This window comes from Diceros bicornis, chromosome 16 (assembly GCF_020826845.1).
Source record: "Diceros bicornis minor isolate mBicDic1 chromosome 16, mDicBic1.mat.cur, whole genome shotgun sequence".
In the NCBI taxonomy this organism is placed as follows: Eukaryota; Metazoa; Chordata; class Mammalia; order Perissodactyla; family Rhinocerotidae; genus Diceros; species Diceros bicornis.
This window is the reverse complement of record NC_080755.1, coordinates 27,498,842-27,523,470: the sequence shown is the minus strand read 5'-3', so window position 1 is coordinate 27,523,470 and position 24,629 is coordinate 27,498,842. Positions and strand designations below refer to the sequence as shown.

General features: G+C 35.0%; 1 protein-coding gene across 2 annotated transcripts in view; it reads left to right on the top strand.

Annotated features, from left to right (window-relative positions):
* The first annotated feature begins 6,226 nt into the window (after window positions 1–6,226).
* Window positions 6,227–24,629, top strand: part of LOC131415358 (coiled-coil domain-containing protein 178-like) — a 186,406-nt gene continuing 168,003 nt past the window's right edge. For both annotated transcript variants that reach the window (XR_009222434.1, XR_009222433.1), the window contains exon 1: window positions 6,227–6,362. The gene's annotated coding sequence lies outside the window, so the exon portion shown is untranslated. The remainder of the gene's footprint in view (window positions 6,363–24,629) is intronic.

Sequence of the window (24,629 nt, the reverse complement as noted above, 5' to 3'; positions counted from 1 at the left end):
AGGTCACTGAATTGATTTGGGTACTCAAATAGAGTTGTTTACACTTCTGCCTCCTCCCATTCTAGCCTGTAATCCTTGGTGAAAAGGGTCACATCTTATCCTTCTTTTTAATCCCTGGGATAGCCAAAGAGCTGGACCCCTAGAGTAAACTTATTAAGGGTTTGCTAAACAAATGACTGAATGAACAAATAAATAAATGAATGAAAAGCTAGACTTAAGGATGCTCTGGAGTAAAACTGATCAATAAATACCAGCAATACAAGTTTTGTTTTCTAGTGGTTCTGGCAGGAAGTCAATTCTTTGCAACCATGGGACTAAAGTGAGTGTGGTGCAGTCTGTGTAAGAACACAGACATGGCAGTAACAGCAGCAGAGCCCTGGCGAGATGCAAGAAAGCAAGGAGCTGTCTGCAGTAAACTATTAATAACCAAGAATCAGATGACAGGCAGATCCTCAGAAAATATCAGCTGAGACAGCCACACATAATCACATCAGGATAGAACAGTTGGAATTAGAATTGGGTCGAAAGATGACAACTCTCTTACAATATGTAGTTGAAAGAAGGACTTAGCCCCTCTGCCTGGCAAATTTGATCCAAATGCCTGTATTAAGAGTAACTGAGGGTATAGATGACATATTACTACAAATTTAGTCAGAGACACTAGGAGTATTTTAATAACATTAAAGTATTTGTAAATAGCTATATAGATTTTCTACACATACATGTACAGTGCAAATATTTTAATCATAACCATCTGTCTGGAATGTTTGGATCAAATATTTTTTTCTTATAATCTCCTTTGCCATTAGTCCACCTTAAATTTAAAAAAAAGTTCAAATGAATTTAGACTCTCACCAGGGTAAGTGTATCTCGCTAGACCTCCAGGGATCTCAACGGGTAGCATTATTCTGCTGCATTCTACCATAGTCGAGTTGTGCAGGCCTCAGCTGTAAAGGTCTATGCACTTGGGCACTTGGTCTTGCCGGTGAATGCATCAGGCCTAATCAAATCATGAAATATGGAATCACATAGATCAAAAAACACAAGACCAGCATGCCCATATTGACTTACAATGAAAAGTAGCTTCCAAGGGGGCCAAGTCCTAGTTTCCTTCAGCAGCCCATTTTATTGATGTCAACAAGCTGTCTTAGCCAGATTATGAAAAGACAGTTGCTTGATGGAAATAGACTCAGAACAAGGTAATTCTGTTATTTGATTTGATTGTTAAATGTCATTAGGTTTTGTAAAGACAGTATTGCATAGTTTTAAAGAGTGCTGGCTCATGTTTATGAAGGAAGTATATTGGATGGTGAAAAGTATGGGATCTGGAGCCAGTCTGCCTAGGTTTTGCAAAGCCCAGGTCCTCCACTTAATATGTGGAGGATATGTCATATGTGGATATGTCCTGTACTTAATATACTTGGCACAAGATACCTGGTATTTCAGTTGCTATGGTTACATAAGAACTACCCTAAAACTTCATGGCTTGTGATTCTATGCGTCAGAAATTTGAACAGGACGCAGCAGAGCCAGCTTGTCTCTTGTCTCACACTTTCTGAACCATCAGATGGATGACTTGGAGACTAGGGATTAGAATCATCTTCAGATGACTCATTCACTCATGATTGATGCTTATTGTTGTCTGAGACCAGAGCTAGTGTTGTTTGCTGGAACACCGACACATAACCTCTCCATGTGGCCTGGATTCCTCACAACATGGTGGCTGGTTTCAAGGTGTCCCCAAAGAGAGGGCCAGGCAGAAACTATAAGCTTCTTTAATAAACTATCTGTTTTTATAAACTAGCTTTTTTAAAACTAGTTTTTTTTAAAACTAGCCTGGGAAGTGACATAGCTTCATTTCCACCATACTCTATGGGCTAGAGAAGCCACAAATCTACCCAAATTCCAGAGAAGGAGAAATAGACTATGCTTTTGATAGGGAGTGACAAGGTTCTGGAAGAACAGATGGGAATGAAAATATTTCTGTGGCCATTTTTGGAAAATACAATTTACCTAACCTGACTTCTCTTTTTCTTATCTTCCTTACCTGTAAAATGAGGATAATAATATAACAACTGAGACACTTGCATTGTCTCAGTTCTTTTCATTGTGTGGAATTCATAAGTTAACATTCAAGTTCAGCCTTATTTCTAAGGTCTTGTCTATATATCACAAGGTGAAACGTAAATTGATGATACATGCTCTATATTTTTGTCCAAAAAAAGCCCAGTTCTCTGACTATAATTCCCTATTCTCTACTTACCCAGTGGGAGAGGGAAAGGAGAAAGGGAAGAGTGAGAAAAATAAACTGAAACTGAAGAAAATGGAGGAAAAGTCCAAGTTGAAATCCATGACTTAAAGAATAACAAAGGTCAAGTGAAAAAAAAAATGGAGAACTACTATTTGGATATCTTGGGGTCTCAATCTGCCTTTATTTTTCAGCATTTTTGTGGACAGAGGAGGAAGCCAGATATTTCTTTAGCAATGGTTTCTCAATACTTTTGGAATCATGGGATAATTAGATAATTTAAGAAAAATGCTCTGTGCAGTTTCAAGGGGGTCACATTGCTTGTGCAAGTCAATGATGCACCCAGAGAAAGAACTCTTGCTAAATCTGGACAACGTGGTATATCCTTAGAATAATGTTCAGTGCAAAAACATATTGTGTGAATTCTCTTTATATACTTCTTTAAAATCTTCACCTCTCAGGTAGTATAGTATCAAATAATATAAAGTGAATGTGCTTCATTATAATAGGTAGTTACATTATCAATAGATTGTTTTATAGACATGGACAAACAAAATGTGTAGTTCTAAAGTGCTAGGTATAGGCATTTCCTAACTGTTATTCTGTGTATTCATTCATTCTTTTACTAAAAACCTGTGCATCCACTTATGTCAGCTCTGCTTTATGCAATATATCTTAGGGGTCTCAGCCCTCATGGAACATATAATCTAACTTTTGTTCAGCCCTTTATAAATATAATGTTTATTATCTAGTAAAATATTGGTATAAGAGGCTATAATATCCCCCAAACATCAAAATTTAACAAATAAATTAAGGTAATAGAAAACAAACTGTCATCAAACTAAGTATTTTCCTTACTAAGTTCTAGACAACACGGAAACTATTAACAGATGTTCACCATTTCTCTTCTCTTTGTCAAGCCATATTCCCAATGTTTCATTATCTTCATAATCATTAATAATGGGAATTGAATAAATACCAATAAATCTCGCTTTGAGAGTGTTATATTTACTTAAAGCTTGTGGGTGAATTTAAGGCATATGGAAAACAAAAAAAAAGCAAAAGATTCATAATTCTACATTTTACTTATATATTTCTGTGATTTTTAATATAAATCTTTCCCACAAGACCACAAATTGTTGAGGTTCACTATTATATCTCAGAGCTTGGCATATAGTAGTTACTAAATAAAAAGTTTTGAATAAGTAAATGAATGAAAATGAATAAATGAATGAAATAATACTGTAAATCAACTCAGAATGCAATTATTTTAACCTACAGAAATAGCAATCAAACTTTTCTTTAATAGTTTTAGAAAAAAAAAATGTTCATCTTCCTATTTAGCCAAGACCTTGAGTGGAAAGATTCTACTGATAAGACCAACTGCATTTGAATTTAAAAGCATGTGAAAGTCATCTTCTCTTATTAGTTTCTTCTTTCTTCTCACTCTTTTATTCTGTCACCAACCCCAACTTTTGTGCCCTTTATTAAATATCTTTCGTTGCTATCCTTTTATATGCTGTTCAGTTCCAGTAGTGGTAGCTTTATTTCCCCTGGAGATATTTCTACCAATAATTATCGTTCCCTCTTTGTTTTATTTGCATATTATAATACTATTGGTTGAAGTTAAACCAGTCAGAGTTGTGAGGTGGAACCACAAACATAAAAAACATTTTCGGTATCAGCAGAATACCATTGTTTAAAATTAAAAAAACATAAACTTCATTGCACATCTGAAGGTCACTGACTTTCAGGAATAGGTAGTGAATTGGCAAATCCGTCTATACGTTCATTATTGGGAAATGATAATGTAAAATATCATGACTGATGTAACAATGTTTTGAAGATTCATTGGCGTAACTACACAATTCGATTTCTTGGCATCTACTCTAATTATGGCATATAAACCAGTAAGAACTGGTGTCATACAGAAATTGAAAGTGTATGTATTTGAAAATAAAACTGCATATTACACAGTAAGCAAAGTATAAAGTACCAAATATACATATATACATATATATATATCCCCTATTAAGTTTCATTAAATCGATTTAATGCAAATCCCACATTTGTAGCACTCCTCTCAAATTCAGTGTTTATAGTAGCCATTTAGGGCTTGAAAGAATTGTAATTGAGAAGTAGAATATCTGAGGTATCAGAGTTGAGCTTATGTTAAATCAAACAAACAAAGAAATTCAAAATGATTCCTCCTCCTGCCTCCAGTAGAACATTTATCAAGGTTCCAAGTTAATCAGTTGAGTATTCGATTTTAATGTTAATGTTAAGATGTGAAAAAGAATCATGACCATCTTTTCAAAAGTATCTCCAGCAAAGAAAAATATTCATAGAAACTTTGTTATCCTACCGAAAGATAATTCTATATGATTTTTGGCAAGTTTACTATATAGGAGTTTCTAAAATTTTGAATTACTGTACCAGAATTAGGACAGGGACATTTAAAATGGTTCTCAGCTCATCATGTTGGCTTTTTGAAGAACTACTATGACATAGTATTAATCGTTAGGGATCAATATGGATACTAGGCTTTTATGAGAAATATGTTTGTTGACTTTAATAAATCTTCAAGGGTATAAATACAGAAATATTTGTACAGGCAATTTTATGCTGAATTACATTTCCTCTACGCACACTCTCATCCCACAATATATTTTTTAACAACTTATACTAAAGGTTTGATGTGATGGCAGTTGTTCCAGAGAAACATTTTTAATTGTTTCATAATGGTTATTTTTATATCTAGTTATTTAATCATCATTATCATCATCATGATTAATCTGCATTTATGTTTTGAAAACTTTTTGCTACTATAAATAATGTTGTAACGAATAAAGCTTTTTGCTTAGAATAAATTCCCATAAGATGAATTACTGGATTAACAGGTTTAAAATATTTAAGGCTGCTGATAAATTCCGTATTTTTTGAAGCAGCAAGAGAAAATTTTCTGTCCTAGAAATGTAAAAAGAATCAGCAACTAAACCAAATTCATACATCTGATGTAAAATTGTAGGTAGCCCCTAATTTGTGAATGAGTATTTTTACAAAAGTTATATTCTAAGGAGTTTGTATTAGATTCGACATATATTTACTGAGTCATGGGGGGGCTGTTATAAAGTTCTCAACTGCTCATGGAAGCAGATTTAACTTTTAATATAGCTAAAGTGTACTAGTGACAAATAATGGCTCTCTCTGGGAGCTTCTATTGAGTTTCTTGCTCCTTGTCTTTTACTCTTTACTTCTCTATGTTTTGAGTGTTTTCTGTGAGTGCCACCACTCTGCACCTCTTGGAAATAGGATTCTAAACTCCCAAGTGTCTTCTACCTACTTGAGCTCTGGGGCTTGAGGAAAGGAAAAGGGGGTGGGCAACTGGAAGAAGGCTCCTGGGATGCTGAGTAGAACCCCTCAGGACTGGGTACTTCCCAAGGCATTACAGAGGGAAGTTCAGGAAAGAGGGGGAACAAAAGCCAGACAGACACTGATGACTCAATGTTCAAAAAAAACCTGCATCAAGAAAGAAAATTATTTATTTTTTATTTATTTTATTTTGTGAGGAAGATCAGCCCTGAGCTAACATCCATGCCAATCCTCCTCTTTTTGCTGAGGAAGACTGGCCCTGGGCTGACATCCGTACCTGTCTTCCTCCACTTTATGTGGGACGCCACCACAGCATGGCCTGACAAGCAGTGCATCGGCATGCACCCGGGATCCGAACCCAGGCCGCCAGCAGCAGAGCGCACGCACTTAACCGCTACGCCAGGGGGTCGACTCCAAGAAAGAAAATTATTAAATCCAAGGAGGATATTGGTATCAGGGGATGCATCTTTTTGGGTTTATTATTTTTCTACAATATATAATATAATATTTTTAGATAATTCAAACAATGTTGTAAAAATTCAAACAAATTAAAATGATTTTAGTTAAATATATTTCTATGTTTATCTTCTAGAGAATACAAGCTGATTCACTAGAAGAAAACCTACGTTTAGCTCAAGAGTATCAGAAATTACAGACTACTTTCTTAACAGAAAAGGACAATTATTTCAATTTATATGATAGAGAGTTATCACTTGATGCTTCAATTAGAGATCAGAAACAGGTAGGTTTTTCTTATTTTTTAAAAAATAATGATTTACTTGACATATGTCCTACAAAAAGTAACAAGTGGTCAATCATGGAGTCTCCAGTCTGATGGTGGTCCTTTGTATGCCACCAAATGGCATGTTTTCTTTTTATAAAGTTTTGTTGTATATTTTTATCAACTTTTTGAAATAGAATTTTGAAAGAATATTTGAGAAGTGAAAGAACTTAGTTTCTAATCTACCATTTTATACTAATTTGCTTTTAATTATTATAACCTGGGATACCAAATTTTTGTAGTTCGTAGATTTAAGTATATTATCATAGACTTCAAATATTAATTCTATCTGTAGGTAACTACCCATGATACACTTCTAATTCTTCCTTATGATATATGGGCTCCAAATTTTGGTTTCTATTTTCTTATTAAATACGAGGCTTAATTAGAAACTTGGAGAAACAGTTGACCCTCTCTGGTTACTGGAAATCACTGGGAATTCTAATATATTTTGTAAAATCTTCTGTAATAATAATAGTGGAAAAGTAAAGCACACAATATGCCACGAATCAAAAAGGAAAGAGAAAGCTCCATTACTAGAGTGTTAGGATATAGCCACTTCCTCTATATTCTTCTCCAGATACTCATTGACAAGAAAAATCATTTTCCTTTGAATCTTTCTTTCTTCCCAGAATATAAATTTCAAAAAATAGAGGCATGATTATTTTTTAATAGTTCACTTAGCCATAAGAACCAGTGGACTCCTAATGGATCCTTTCTCCTATTGTTATCACCCGTAATACTGCACTATAAATTAGTAGTTTAGAATTCCAGTACTATATTTATTCCTCATTATTATGGAATATTGGAAAGACAGAAGGCCAGGATTTGAGTGTAAGCTCTACCAATTACTAGCTCAGTGATCTTGGCAAGTTATTTACCCTTTCCAATATCAGTTTTCTCATTTGTAAAATAAGATTTACCTCAGAGGAAAATTGATAAATAATAAAGAAGAAAAACCCGTAGTTACTTTGAAAATAAGAGGATACTATGCAACTGTAAGTGTCTATTACATTCATCTGGTATGCTGCTTATAAACTCCCCTATGCTGCCCATCCATCTACTCTCATGAGAGTTAAAGCCTTCGAATATATTGGAAGAGAGAGTGTATTTTTCTCTTAAACTTTGTATGAAGTAGTAGTAGGATGAAGATGGATAAAGAAATAAATGTGTTTGGGAAAGAACTGAGAATACAACTAAATGACAAAATCTTAGTCTCCTCGAACCCTTGTGCAGGATTCAAAGAAAGGACATCAACGTCTCCGTGAAGCATTTGTCCAATCACATCATGCATTTGACAGTGTTATTGAGGTTAAACATGTGCTATTTGTTGCTGATAATTGAGGAGGAGAAAATAATCAATGGCTATACTGTATTTCCTTTTCTAACTAGGAGGGAAACGAAAATAAATTTTATGTATACTCATCAGTTTGTATAGAATCCTTTGATGGCAAATGACAAATATATTAGATACCTGCATAAATAGTGAAAAACTCATGCCTTTCTAACATAGTATTTCCATAGTAAGAACAAAATTGTCTTGATGTCATTTTTGGAATTAAAGCAAATCTTGATTCAAGATCCAAGGAGTGAGACCCTGGTATGAACAGACAGTGGGGCATGCTAGGAGGTTGGGTTTATGTTTGCGATGATCCCTCAAACGAATCACTTTTAAAAGCACACCTGTTTCAGGGAAACTTTCAAAGATTTATTTGTCCTTCCAATCATTTTTCATTTCCATCCTTCAGCGATGGAGGTCATTAAGTGCAGGCTGCCCTTGTCAGTGTCATGTAGGATCAATTTGCTGCAATGGACAGAGAGGCCTTATTGATGCTGTTAAATCTGTCAGTGAGAAATCGTATGTCATTAGCGTCTAATGCACTGCTTACAGGATGGAATTTGGCCATCAAAACTGAGAAAACCCTTTAATATTTTAGTCCATTTCCTTGATATTACAGCATTTCCCATATTTATGGGTTTTAGTCCTTTGACCAGTTTAGTTTTGGATACACAAAAGCACCGTTCAACCTCTGGTACCCTTGTTGAAGTCCCTTGTCAGGTAAAATAGATCTCACTTTTAGGAATTTTGTGTATCTTTTTCCTGTTTCAGAATAATTTCATTGCTTCTGAACATACATTTCTTTTGGTGTGGTAAATAATTATATTTTAATTATTGTGCTTCTTAGGGAGTATTATTCTCTGTACAAGAATTATACATTTTTATACCTCTCTGTATTTTAGGACAAGAGTAGCAGATAAAACTTAGTGGAAGAGTAAGACAAATTAAATACGAAAAATAATGCTTCCTTCCTTAACACAATTTTATATACAGATGGCTCAAATGTTAAAATGTTATAGTATCCCTCTTGATGATAAAATGTCTGCTGCTTTTGTATGTGTTTCTTAATACTTTCCTGTACCTTTAAAATTTGCACTGATGAGTGTTTCTCCCTTTAAAACTCAGAAACAAACAAAAATGATCATGCAGAATTCTTGTTTGCCCTATTCATGGGTGATGATAGAATAGAATCTGGTCTAAAACTTCTCAGATCTCAAAATGTAAAGCAACACTAAAGAGGAATGAAGGAAAAATATCTGAAAAACACGTTGTACTTCTAAGTGAAAATAGACATTTTCATTAAAAGCTTTCAAATATATTTTTCATATTTTCTTTTTAAAAAATCCATGAATATATTGATAAAATCACCATGTGTTTCTTTTAATTGCTATCTCAAGTTCTTCAGGCCTGCAAAGAAAGATGAGCTAATAAGCAAGCATGCAAATGTTGATGTATTCTGTTGACTGAAAACAAGATCTCTTCCAACACTGGTTAAAATACCTTTTAAATTCTTTTGTAAACCACTGGTAAAGCTTAACCTTTGCCTACTCCAATTCTCAGTGTTTTCAAACTAAGGGAATACAAATTATTACAGAATCAGTGCTTTTAACAAGCACTGATGTGGACCAGGTATCTGTGCCATGCAATTTGCAAATGTTATGTTTGCAATGTTTGTTATCTTTGTAATGTTCCTCAGTAATCCTGGAAAATTTTCTATTATTATTATCATCATCATCTCCAATATGTGTTATGAAACTGAAATTGAGTATGTCACAAAGTCACCCAAGTAGAGGGAGACTGACTCAGATAAGAATCAAACACAGCGTGTTCTTACATCCAACCCATTTCATAACCATGACACTACCTTTATACTCTATTATTAAACAATCCTATACATGTCTCATCAAGTTTTATAAAGCCTGTAAAACCAAGTAAATTACGCATTATGTCTCTAGTGTCCAACCAAAACAGATTCTTTGATTCACTAATTGTTTTTGTAATTTTATCTCATTGAAGCCACTTTTTCAATGATGATTTTCTGGTGAGGAAAGGACTACCTTTAATCAGAAGCTATTTAATTTCCATAGGGATTGTTTTTGCCACTCTTAAATTATAAAACTTTTGAACTAGGAGCACCTGTAGAAATTTTACCTCTTTAAAAGATTATTTTACAGATAAGGAACCTTAGGACCAGAGTAGCTCAGTGAAATACCACATATACAGTTAATTAGAAGAAAAGTTGGCCTAAGACCCATTTGTCTTAACTTAAATTCAAATATTGTCTCCAATGGACTGTGGATGAGCATGTGCTGTGATATTTTTCTAGGGTTTGAGTGGACCAATAGCTGAGAATCTCAGCAGTAAAAGTAACTGCCAAGGATGTGCTTAGATTGGAGCATCATCTTTAAGTGACCTGGGCTTGTGAAGGAATCGTTTAGGGACATGAATCGGAAGACCACTCTAGAGCTCTAGGGGACACTTCTGGGCCTTACAGAATTCAAACACCATTCATTCATTCAAGTATTCAAAATAAATAATCAATCATCATTGTACTGACAAAGATACAATACAGGGCCCAGGAATATGCCACCTCATCTCAGCTTCCATGCTGAACGCTGTGATCCCCGGAGTCCAAGGGATTCTTTCCTAGAATAGAGCATAGAATCAGAACCTGACGACATCCTCTCTTCACCCCACCAAGAATCATGGATTTTTGCTATTTAATCTGCGTCGCCTAGGTCTCAATGGACAAAATTTCCATCTTAAATTCTCAAAAATTTTCTTTCATCCGTAAATTTCATTAGTGTGTTTTCTCTTCTCTCTTTCACTTTTCAAACATGAGTTTCCTCTAATACTCACTTCACATTGATTTGGTGAGGAGTCAAAGTCAATTCTACCAGTAAACAAAATTCTTTTCCTAAAGAAAAGTGAAAGCTGTTTTATTCTTACTTGTATAAGTATTTTGTATTTTTTGTTATCTTGCATATATTAAAATTAGGCTTTGAGTGGTGATTTTTGTGTGCTTGTTTCAGCGTAGATAGAAATTCATTTTTTTTTCTTTTCTTTTTTTTTTTTATGGGGAAGATCAGCCCTGAGCTAACATCCGTGCCAATCCTCCTCTTTCTGCTGAGGAGGACTGGCCCTGGGCTCACATCCGTGCCCATCTTCCTCCACTTTATATGGGATGCCGCCACAGCATGGCCTGATGGACAGTGTGTATGTGCGCGCCCGGGATCCAAACCCCGGGCCGCCAGCAGCAGAGCGAGCACACTTAACCGCTACGCCACGGGGCTGGCCCCAGAAATTCATTTCTTTGCTAGGAAAATCATAATTTTTTAAATAGTTTTTGCCTACAGCAGCTACTTAAAGACTCTGTCAATATCTCTGCCTCCTTTTCTTAGGACTTGCTATGCATGCGCATGCGCACAGAAAAACACATTTGTTCTAAAGGAGTCACCGCACTTCATTGACTCATAAGCTTGCGTTAGATTCCTACTGCCCCCTTTCTCTAAGGAACTCTCAAGCGATCTCCAAAGAGCTTTTGTGATCCCTGAGGCAGGAATAGACAGCTGGTCATCTATTGTTTTATCCCAATGAATTTCCCTTCTGTTGTCCAAACTCCGTGAGAGAAATACGAAAAACTAAATGTTTGCTTCTGACTAATACTTTAGAAAGATCAACTTGGCTTAAATCAAACCACTTCTTCAGTCTAGTGCCAGTTTTGAGTGAATTGTAGACTTATGTATCCTACGCAATTTTGAGAAGGTGATCTTCCGGTGGAGTTGCATATTAATAAGCAGGTTTTTAATGTTAGCAACACCTTAAAAGTCATTTCCAGCGTGTGATGGGATCCCTCATATATCAAAGACACTCAAGGTAAAATGTACATATATATATATTCAGTGATTCTCCCCTGAGGACTATTTTGTCACCCAGGGGATATGTGGCTCTCTGGCAGTGCCTGGAGACGTTTTTGGTTATCACATGTGGGTGGGGATGGGGTTGGAAGGGATGCTCATGGCATCTAAGGGGTAGAGGCCAGGGATGCTGCTAAAAATACTACAGTGCACAGGGCAGCCTCCTCACATACACACACACCAAAAAATTTTCCAGCCCAAAATGTCAATAGAGCTAAGGTTAAGAAATCCTAATATATAGAGAGAAAAAGATTTAGACAAAGGAGATAGATATATGATGTACATATCATGTATACTCTATATAGTATATATATACGTATGAATGTGGCATACTGCATACTATATCCCCTTTTTAAAGACTTAAACTGCATTTGCATATTAAAGATTCTGAGAAATCTCATTTTAAGAAACCTGTTAACTCTATTAACCCTGAATTTCCTGTTGTCCTTGGAATCCTTTCTTAGGAAATGTATTTACAATAAGCAAACTTAGTATCTAGTGGATTAAACCTTGAAAAATGTTATTTTATATAGAATAGGAGAAAATTTCATGTCATAAATCATATATTTGAGAAAATTTTGCTTACATATAACTTTAATAAAGAAGAAGTAAATAACGTGTTCTTTGTATTGCTTGTGAAGCCCTGGAAAAACTTGGAATATTTTCAAATAAATAGGTTATATTCTTTGGAATCCATATAGATTCAGAACCCTGGCTTTTTTAAATGCCCTAGTGCGGCTATGAAATGAAATAATAGCTTTTATCACTCAAAAACCATTTTTTAAAAATTACAATCAAACAAGTAAAACGTTCATTGTATGCACCTCCTATGATAGGTGTATTTTCTACTTAGGCTTGTCTAACGCATGATTTACAGCTGCAAATGATTTGCAATTCTGTGGGAGTACCAGTATAATGATTTTTTTAGTTTTGAACTACACATATGCATCACAATGACATAAACATTTGAAAAAACTGCTCCTGTAATCATCTTTCCCCAAATCTACAGAGCTGTATCTAATAATCATTTATTAACATAGATATTAATATGGAAAATGCATATTCATATACTAAATGTTTTCTTTAGGTAATTTGTTCTTTCTTCAGAGTTTTACTTTTATTGAAGGTGGTGAGGAATATCTGTGGACAGCTTATTTAGTTCCTCTGAGCCGCTGAACAATGGTAATATTAATGTTTCTCTAGCACAATTGTTATAAAAAATATATAGTAATAGTTAACATTTATGAAGCACTTACTATGTGCTAGGCACTTTGCAAGTTTTTATAAGTAATCTTATTTACTTTCCTCAACAATCCTATGGAACATAAATATATATTTTAAATATAAAGCACCTAGAATAATTTTTCACAAACTGTTTATTTTGCATATAGAAGATATGACTACTGATTGTTATTATTCTTTAGATAAATATATGTCCCTTCTTCTTGTACCAAATTTTGATGTGGCTATACTATTATAGAAGACCTTCTAGTCTATAAGAGGTATTAAATAGTTGATGCAACCTGAGAATATGGGATAAATCATGGGAGAGAGGATAGATGTGTAAGGTAATAGTGACATTATGATAATCTGTTGGAAAAGCATGCAGCTGCTGTAAGGAATAGAGCAATGAGCAGACACCTAATTGACCAGGAGAAGCTGACAGAGGGTTACAGAATAGAAAATCATGTATATATGGGGAAGGCATCAGAGACAGACTTAGCAATGACACATGGGTTAGTTGGAGTGTATCCAAAGCTTATACAAAAATCACCAATTAGAACATATATATTTATAAAAAGATCCCATTCACAATCTATAATAACCAAAAATTTCCTAGAAATAACCCTAACATGAAATATGTTACTAGAACCTTCATGAAGAGATCTGTAAAATTTCACAGATGGAGAAGATCACAATAAAGACAACACATACCATGACAATACTCAACATTTTAATTTGCTGGGATCTAGCATCTTCACATTGCAATTTTAAAGCAATTTCAAACAATCCACAATCCCTTCAATTATGACACAACTAAGCAGGATTTTATTTATATCTGTATTTCCAGAGAACATATTGTGTATAAAGTGAAATGTGTTCTACCTATCTGTATTCTGTGTATACCCGTATAAACCTGATTTTCCTTCTAAGAAAGAAGTTACTCAATTTTTTGAGGTTCCTTAACTAGTTCCTGAGTTACATTTCTTCCGTTTTCTTGAAATGGACTTGAGTAAATTAACATTACCTCAAAAAATATAACAATTTCCCTGTACAACATGACCCTTTAAGTGTTTGTTAATAAGTGATTATGGAAAAATATTGTAGACAGATAGGCATTAAAAATATTTTCCCTTTTTTCAGCTGAAGGGTAGCTCTCACAGCTTTCCTATCAAAGTAATCCTGAATCTGACAGATGTCCTTTTTTTAAATCTTGTACTATTCCATCATAGTAAATCACTGACAAAAAAAAAAATGTACACACAGCCAACACATTATCTGAGAAAAGGAAGATAATAACACAGTGAATAATATAGTTTTAGAATTTTGTGCAGTTGTCAGATATAAAATAATTTTCAAATTAGTTCCTTTGTGCTGGTAATCAGAATTGTTTGGTCTTTCAAGGAAAAATCTTTATTTTAAAGAAAGATATATGGGGCCGGCCCGGTGGCTTAGCGGTTAAGTGCACGCGCTCCGCTGCTGGCGGCCCGGGTTCGGATCCCGGGCGCGCACCGACGTACCGCTTCTCCGGCCATGCTGAGGCCGCGTCCCACATACAGCAACTAGAAGGATGTGCAGCTATGACATACAACTATCTGCTGGGGCTTTGGGGGAAAAAATAAATAAATAAAATCTTTAAAGAAAGATATATGCAATGTACTCATAGGTTATTGAGAAAAGTATATAAAACAAAGCTACTATCTGCATGACGTACATAGAAAAAGAGCAAAAATGTTATCTGTAAAAGCAGAAAAGAATTTGACTTGCTTGACTTTTTGTATCAAGCATGCTACAGCAATCTTTTGATTCTAATATGAAACTATAGTAAGGATCATTGCACTAATGCATGAGGATTTGTGATAATGTTGCAGAAATTTTACTGTCAAAACTGAACTGCAGTGTAATGACTTTTGTTATCATGGTTTCTAATAACTATTCAGCATGAATTGACCCTACATATGTTTTGCTGCAATAATGTGTCAGTAACTCAAAAAGCTAAAAAGGAAATGAAAAACAGTCAATACAATACTACATATGTCTTCATGATAACCTTTCTCCATTCTAATTATTAATATTGTTAAAACAATTATAGGGGCTGGCCCGGTGGCATGGTGGTTGGTTTTGTGTGCTCTGCTTCGGTGGCCTGGGGTTCGCGGGTTCAGATGCCGGGCACAGACCCGTGCACTGCCTGTCGAGCCATGCTGTGGTAGGCGTCCCACGTGTGGAGTGGAGGAGGATGGGCACGGATATTAGCCCAGGGCCAATCTTCCTCAGCAAAAAGATCTTCCTCACCAAAAAATAAATAAAAATAAATATTTAAAAACAATTATAACACAAACAGTATGCAAACTATAGGATCACATAGAAATAAAAACTTAGACACATTGTGACAGTTCTGGCCAAATATACCTAAAAAGCTCTGCGCAAGAAAACATGTTCTTCTCTGTTCACCCTGAGAACCAGTTACTGGTTGGTCCCTTACTACTTCAGTGTCCGTTACTCCCTGCAGTCGCAAACCTTCAATGTATTTCCTTTCCTTCCCCTTGCAGTGTGTTAGTTTCTTCTCCCTTATATAAGATATATATTTTTTTATTTATTCCTGTATCTTTGCATCTCTCCTTTTTCATTGCAGTATATTTTCACTTCAGCATCTTTTCATTGCAGTAAATAAGAGAAAATAAAAATAGTTGTGTGTATTACACACCCTCTATGTGGCAGTCACCATGCTGTGCGTCTACAACGTGTAAAGCATTGAACACTACACCTACCATGTAACTGACTATTTAAGTCAGTTACAGGTAACATTATCATTGTTATTCTATTCTTATTATTTAACTTATAAAAACTCTATGAAACAACTGGAAATACTCCCATTTCTCCCTAGGAAACTGAGGGCTGCTGCAACAAAGTGCCACAGACTGGGTGGCTTAAACAATAGAAATGTATTGTCTCTCAGTTTTAGAGGCTAGATATCTAAGATTAAGGTGTCAACAGGGTTGGTTCCCTGACGGTTGTGAAGGAAGCATCTGTTCTGGGCCTCTCTCCTTGGCTTGTAGATGACCATCTTCTCCCTATGTCTTTACATCGTCTTCCCTCTTTACGTGTCTGTCCAAATTTCCTCTTCTGATAATGACACCAGTGACATTGGATTAGGGCCCACCCTAGTGACCTCATTTTAACTTAGTTATCTCTGTAAAGAGCCGATCTCCAATTACACTCGCATTCTGAGGTCCTGGGGGTTAGGACTTCAACATATGAATTTGGGGAGAGAGGACACAATAAAACCCATAACAGGTACTTTGTTGTAACTTAAGGCCACGCTACTTGTAAGTGGTAACCAGTGCTGGGATTCAAACCCAGGCCCCTTGGACTGAAGCCTATGGGCTTTCTGCTATTCCAGAGCTTCTCTTATATTCTTTTTGTCTACCCTGCCCAACCTATTATCCATTTACTGTATATCATTGTCTCTCTTTAAATGCCAAAGTATTTCGGTTATAAATACTTTGTAAGACCTGTGATACTGGGCATGAGTATGATTAAGCAGTGCCTAGTAACAAAATACTTTTTGATGGAGAGATTTTATGGTTTTACACAGGCAGTGGCAGGTCATTTATGTTTCTGATCAATGGTCAGAGATCTAAGCAAAAAAATACTTTTCCCACTAAAGAAACTTTAAAATTCCCCTCCTGTTGCCTCAGACCACAGAACGTGTGTTTGCCAAAGCAGCTGATCCTAATCCTATTGAGACTGCAACAGAAATTAGGATGAGACACAGGGCATACATGTTAAAAAAGAGGAAGAAAGAGAGAGCAGCAACTCCGAGCAGCAGCCAGCATTTAGCAAAGAATACAGAGGGAAGCATAGCTTTCTGTGGAAATTTGACGATGGAGCTTGAGATTCTGGGAAACATGATAGCATGACTAGAGTTAGACACACACACTCCAAGGTACCAGGAAATAATATTATAAAGAATATTATAATAATCAATGCTGATAAGATAGGCTGCTGCCAAATATATTGTGCAGACAGATTTTCTCCCAAATGAACAGAGATTTGGGGGAAAAAAAAAGGAACGATACTGAGTGCTGATAAATAGAAACTCCCATTCCTAAAAGAGCACTGGAATGTGACAGTAAGCAAAGGATGGAATTATGGTAACTTCACCTCCCCAGATGTCCTCCTGTATTGGAAACTTGCAGGCTGAGGTAAGGACTACCACAGCGAATCCCCTTTCAGGCTTGAAGACCCAGCTTCTTAAGAGCATTATCCGATAACTTGGATGGGATCTTTCTTACCTGGAGATGCAAGGACTGGAGGCATCCCTCATGGGTATCTGTGGACAGTCCATCTGAAGTCATTGTTGCAACCATGCACCAACAGCACAGCCTGCCTATGTGAGAGAAAGGCACACGTTTAGACTGCCCCAAATAAAGACCCAGCTGATCTTGGGCCTTATCTCTAGTGATGCCTCACCAAGTTTTAAATTTCAAGGATAAAGAAATAATTCCAGAAAAGATCCATTTAGAAGAAACATACAAAGGGAAAATATCACACTAACTTCAGACTTAACATCCTCAATGTTTTATGACAGAAGACAGTCATAAAAATATATACATAAATTTAAAGAACAAATTAAGGTTCCCAAGAATGCTGAATCCAGGAAAATTATTGTTTATGTGATGGAAACAGAAAGATATTTTTGAATGAGCAAACAAACAACAAATACAGCAAGTTTTAAACATCCAGATGGCCAATAAATGTAGGAAAACTGTTTCTACCTCTAAAAATTGTATACATACAAAGTAAAATGAGGTACAAGTTTTCAACTCTGATTTTAAAAGATCAATAAGATTGATTGTACACAGTGATGGTAGGGGAGTGTGTGGGACAAGAAGCATTCGTAAAAGGTGAGAACTCTTATTTGTCCACAACCAAATTCACCAACCTACCTGCATCTACTCTATAGTTACTCTCTTTCTTCCTATTAAAATTGAAGTACTTCAGCTCCTAATACAGATAAGCTCCTTCCCCTGTGCTCTGAATTCCATCCTTTTTCATCTTCTTATAACCATCATTCACACAATGTTCTCATCCTTCTGTATCCTCACATTTTCCCTTTACACTGGATTATTTCCATAATCATAGAAACATGCTGTGGTATTTACCACCTCAAAAAGCCTATTTTGATTCCATGTTCCCTAGAGCCCTTCATTTTTTGTTAAAAATTTTGGAATGTTATCTGCATTGGCAGGCTTTACCTCATCACTTCCCATTCTCTTCTTTGAAGTACCACTTGTCAATGACTTCCATAATGTCAAATCCAGTAGTATATATCTGACCTCATCTTGCTCAATAGCTCAACAATATTTGATCACTATTAGCTGTTCTCCTTGAAGCATCTTTTGCCTTGGCCATGACACCATGGTCTCCTATTTTTTCTCCCACTTCACTGGACCCTCTATATGTCTTGTATTAGCAACTCTTATTCTGCTCACCTTCCAAATGTTGGGGTACTCCAGTGCTCAGTGGTGGGGTTCATTTCCTTTTTTATTCACATTTTCTCTTTAGGAAGATGCCTAAATATAGATGAATTACACAAGCATAGTTTTGAGCAAAATAAGTCAGACAAAGAGAGCACAAACTGTATGACTTTTTGAATTAATCTATGCTGTTAAAAGTCAGTGGGGCTGGCCTGGTGGCATGGTGGTTAAGTTCACGCGCTCCACTTTGGTGGCCCATGGTGCGCAGGTTCGGATCCCAGGTGCAGACCTATGCACCGTTTATCAAGCCATGCTGTGGCAGGCGTCCCACGTATAAAGTAGAGGAAGATGGACATGGATGTTAGCCCAGGGCCAATCTTCCTCAGCAAAAAAAAAGAGGACTGGCAACAGATGTTAGCTCAAGGATAATCTTCCTCACCAAAAAATAAATAAAAAAATAAAAAGTCAAGAGAGTAGTTATCCTCAGTGGGAAGTAGTGACTGGAAGAGAACATACAGGGAATTGGGGGAATGCTGATAATGTTTTCTTTCCTGATCTGGGGGAATGTATTCAGTTTGTGAATAATTCATTGAGCTACATTCTTATGATGTGTGTACTTTAATATATGTATATCATCATTAAATTAAAGTAGAATCATCCAATGACTTACCACCATATTCAGAATTAAATCCACACTTCTTGCCCTGAGTTCCAGACTGCATAATCCACTCTCTTTCCCCCTCATATCTACTCTCTTGCTCATCCCACTCTGCTCTAGCCACAGTCTATTTTTTGATCCTTGACGACTAGGCTCATTCTCAGTATAGGGTCATTGACATTTCAGATCCTTCCAAATGTACATTTCCCCCCAAATTTTCTGTATCTGGCTCCTTCTTACCATTTAACTGTCGCATTAAAAGTCCCCTCCTCAGAGCAGCTTTCCAAGAGCCCCTAATCTAAAGTGGTCCGTCAGCCACCCGCCCTCACGTCACTCTGTTTTCTTTTCTTCACAGCACTTACCACTCTGGTATTTTAAGTTCATTTGTTCGTGCTCTATTTCTGCCAACTGAATGTAAGTTCAATAAGAGCAAGGAACTTATTACCTTATTCACAGCCGTAACTCTAGCACCTAGAAAAGTACCTGGCAAATATTTTTTCAATTACTTGATGATTGTTCCCAGTGGAGTATCTAACAAAATGTTTATGCATACCCACTGAGACGGCATTTCCACCTCTGGGAATTTATAAGAAAATAATCTGAAAAAGTCTGCAAAGATATATGTATAATGTTTATAGCACTGTTTATAAAAGGGGAAAATGTCAGCATATTCAATATACAGTAATATGGAATTGTTTAAGTATGTAATACAATTGGTATACAATGGAGTATTATACAGTCTTTAAAAGGAATGATGTAAATAGCCGTGGAACATATTTAATTGAAAACTCAAGCTATAATTCAACATGCACTGTATGATTCCTACTTTGTATTCTCATATGTATTAGATTTTAACATTAATTTCTACCAATCTCTCTGGAAATCTATATTCCAAAAGTTGGCATCACTGAGGCTATGGATGATTTTCACTCTCTTCCTCATTCCTTTATTTGTTTATTTTATTTTTATGATGAGCATTTATTATTTCTTGATATAAAAATATAAAGCTATTTTTATGTTATAAAATAAAAGATAAAAATTAATAAGGGCCTTGAAACAAGAAGTGGGCATTCCAAAGTAAATATCATGGGATTTTGAAAAATGTAGGATGCTCAGAAGAAAACTCTAGAAAAATGCAGATCAGATAAAATCCCAAATATCCCAAGCCTCCATTATAAATTCTTTTTATTATAGTTCATTTGCTTTGCTTATGTAAAATAGATATAATTCTCATTACAGAATGCGGGTCCAGTTATTATCATGAGGGTTTGTAATCTTCACAGTCTGAAGTAATTACACCTTTTGTAGGAATTATTCTATCTTTATACAGGAGAAGGTGGACCCCACGTGACAATTTGAATCAATGTTGAAAGAAAGAATAGGAAAAACCCTACAGTATCTTTTAAAACATATATTCATAAATTTAAAATTATTTTATTTTTCTACAGTGATGCCACACATACACTAAGAAATAAAGAAATATTTTAATTTTCTTTCAGTTAGGAACACCTGAAGTCAATACAAATTCAAATGTGAGTTCTGTCTCTGATAAGACCTTGGGAAAGTCACCCAGCCAGCCTGTTTCCTCTAATTCTCTTTCCTCTTTCACTGTGTAAAGGTCCTTTGAAGATTACATGGGAAGAGGCATGGGATAGCCTAGCATATGGGTATCACATAATATATCCTTCTAAATATTTGTTGACCGTGGGCTAAATAGCTCTCCTCACTTTGTGATTTCCTTATAGGCAACATCTTCAATTTCTTTTATTGCCCAAAATACTTCTAAGGGGGATATCCTCATATTTTCTCTAAATTATTTGTTTGCTTGCTTTTTAAACATACTTTTAAAATGTAGCTTGAATCCTCCAATTACAAAAGTAATACATACACAAGGCAGAACATTTGAAAAACATAAAAATAACCAAACTTTATCTTTGAATTCATTAAAAAGTTTGATATTAGTGACTAAAACTATAAACAAGTACCTTGATGGTGATTACCTACAAAAAAGAAAAGGCAAAAGGATTTTTTTAAGTCCTTGCACGTCGTACTCCTTTTAAGACTTTCCTCCCGAGTGTTGGCAGTTTTCACAGTAGCATCACATTGTTGATTAATATTCTAATAAGACAATTTTTTTCCAGATATCTGTTTTGTGTGTTTACATTATTCCCTTTTTTCAGTTTTTATCTCCTACTTTTACTAAGTGAATTTGTAATTGCCTAGAGAGTTGATGAGCACACTCTAAATTACTTAATGCAGGTCATCTAATAGCTGTTGACTAGATGGTCCCCAGGACCAGTTCATGGGAGCTACATCAAAATATTAGTGCAACTTGACGTTGAAACTTCAATTATCCTTTAATTAAACATTCAAGCATGTTGTGCATCCACCCACCTAAAAATAAAGTGGTTAAGGTCATATTTTCCCAAGTTTGCCAATGAAAATATTCCAAGACCTCCTGAAAATAAGATGGATTGTCACTATCATTTTTCCTTGTCTCTGTGGCCTGTAATGCTATCACAGAACAAGATTAAATGGGTCTGGCATGATTTGCTATTCAAAAAACCATGTTAGTGTTTCATAGAACCCATACTTTTCCAGGTGAGTAAAATTTGATTGATTACTTCTTCTGGTATCTTCCCAGGTAACCAAGTAACCAAGTCCTATTCTTTTACCTCTTTAAAGATACATAAATATTTTGCTTTTCCAAATTATTTTCATTTTAAATTTAAAAAGCCCTTAAAATATTGCAAAGACTCCTCCTTCTTGATTTTCATGCAGACAGCTGCTTTTCCTATTCCTGTGATTTTTATATATAGACAGCTCTTTTTGCTTTTCTATTAAATGTCTACATGGCTAACTGATTCTCCTTAGGTGCCCATCCTACCACCATGGCTATTTAACTCTGATCAACAGTTTACAACCACTTTCTCCTAAAAGGCAGTGGTGAAGAAGTCATTTAACTCCAGCCTGTTTGCTGCTCTCTGTATAAACCTCTTCATTCAATAATTCACTATAATTAAACAAATATTGATGAGGCACATACTGTTTTTCCTTCTCCGTCTTTCAGTATAGCTGTTTATTTTCTAATTCTCATCCCTAATTGATTTGAAGATTTATTCCCATATTTATGGTTCTCTGTTGATAATAACTCCTGTTCTGTCTTTGTAATGTGTCTCTATGAATTTGTGCCATATTTTCTCTTGCATTTGTCTTTATTAATCAGCATTAATTTAAATTTGAAGCACTTTCCCTTTGTCTTTAATGCCGTATAAATTTCTGAGTTTAACCAATATTGTCTCTTGCTATTTTCATTGCCCTTCTAATTCATAGCTAGATTATGTTTCTTATATGATTTCTTGGCAGTATCATAACCTAATATGTATATTCCTGAAGGCCTTTGTCTTAATCTTCATTACCTCATCTTAGAGCATCTGCTGTGCTAGATGGAGGGATAAGATAGATGAAAAGATATAGATGATGTCCACACACAAGGCACCGGGTAGTAGACTTTTTTTTTAATCTTCCTTTACCTTTGAATTTATTTCGTTACAACATTATCACATGCTTCAAGATTTATATCTATCATCATTCCCTAAACAATTTCATAGCAACAAAAATCAAAACAAGATAAATCCAATTGCCTTTTCACTAAAAATGTGTTTCCAAGGTGGTAATGTCTCTGAATTACTTATGCAGAAGAGATCTGGGTATAATCACCCACTGATATCTAATTTGAGTCAGAGATTTCCACAAAACTGAGGCATAATATTCTGATATACTCCTCTATAAATGTCCACCCTGGCAAATCTTGAATAACTGTAAAGAAACACGTCAGCAGTATTGATGATCTACAATGTATAGTCATCTAAAATATCACTTTTATTTGGTTATACTTTTGAACATCTGTGCATATTATCTAGGAATTTACTTTAAACAAAGTAGAATCACTTTGTGAAGACCTGGGTGAGCTCTGTTTCCTTGTTCTAACCCCCATTTGCTTCATCTCCATTGTAATTCATGCTAAGATTTGGTACTTAGAATTTTCCATTTAAAGAGTTTAAAGAGTTTCTCTACGGAAGTAGAATGAAGGGTTAAGTAGAAAGTATATGCTATCATAAAGCCTTTTGAAATCATTTAATAAAATACCAGAAATAGATTTTCAGATTCCCTTCCTTTCATCCAATGTCAAATAAGTGATCAAGCAGAGTATTTAGGCTTATTAGTAAATTTAAAGTAAAATTTATAGACTACTTATTATTTGGGTAATCAAAACTTGGCAGTGTATTGACTTTCATTTAGTATCTTATATTTGTATCTCAATAAGGGGAGATTATTATAACATTTTAAGACAATGAGTTGAATATACAATCATCAAATTGATTCATTTGCATATTTTCTAAGTATCCACATTTTAGAAATAAAAATATTATAATTCTAGAATATATCTAATTTGGAGTTAAAAAGGAAATGAGTCAGATGTATTAGAATAATGTCATAAAAGTGGATTAAAAAAGTGTAGGTTAAAAAGATAACCATATCATTAAAATTGAAGTAAGCCTGATAACATAGCTGAAATATATCCATATTTTAATGGACTGGAAAACATGTTAGATAAATGTGTAATTTTTCTAGATTTTAGGGCATATAATGTTCCAGCTGTTAGCAATGTATAAGATTTTTCTTTAGCATAAACATCAGAAGTATGCCGAAATGGCTGTATGTAATAGAATAGGCCATATTTATATCACTTGATTATGGGTTTAATAAAGGAAAATTTTTTGTGTGGCTTTTTGTTGGTTTTTGCTTTGTTTTTGGTGGAAGTGCCATTAAATTTTCTGCAATTTTTCAGTTCATATAAAAAGCAAAGTAAACTCTTATTGAGAGAAATCTTATATTTTTATAAAATTTCCTGTACACGTTCATCACGTATTTTCTCAGAGACTTCAAATTAAAAAACTTTATATTATGAGAAAGTTTGAAGTCTGCTTCAACATAATGTCTTTTATTAAGTATCAGATACATTGTATTCACCAGTGGTGAGAAAGTTGGAGCTGAGTCCAGATTTCAAAGCTCAGCAAGAATGTGCTATGTCAGAAAACTAAAACTAAAAAAAAAAAAATGAAAAAAGAAAAAAATTGCAAACCTTTGGTGGGGTAAGTAGAGAACATAAAATCGTTTATTCACTTACTCAAAAATCATGTTTGAGGGAACTAGAACTCTGCTAGGCAGTGAACATTCAAAGACAAGACAATGCCTGTATCTTGGAGGAGATTGCCTGGCACCTATTAGCAACAGAGTTTCCTCAAAAGATGTCATAAAATCTCTATGGCAGATATTTTTAAGAGAGTATTACATAGAAATTCAAGAATGGCTAAATTTATTAGAGACAGTAAACTTAAATTTCCATAAAATGGCATTTATCAATCAGAAACTCACATTAGTCAGCTCCTTTTATGAGTGATATTCTGATGATTTATGTCCATAAATAATAATTTAAGAAGTTACTTAAAGAAACTCAAGAAACTTGAGACTCCTTGTAACTCCCCCCAGACTTCACAGAGAAGTAGATACCTGTACTAGGTCTTGAAAGTGGACATGCTGGGAGATGAA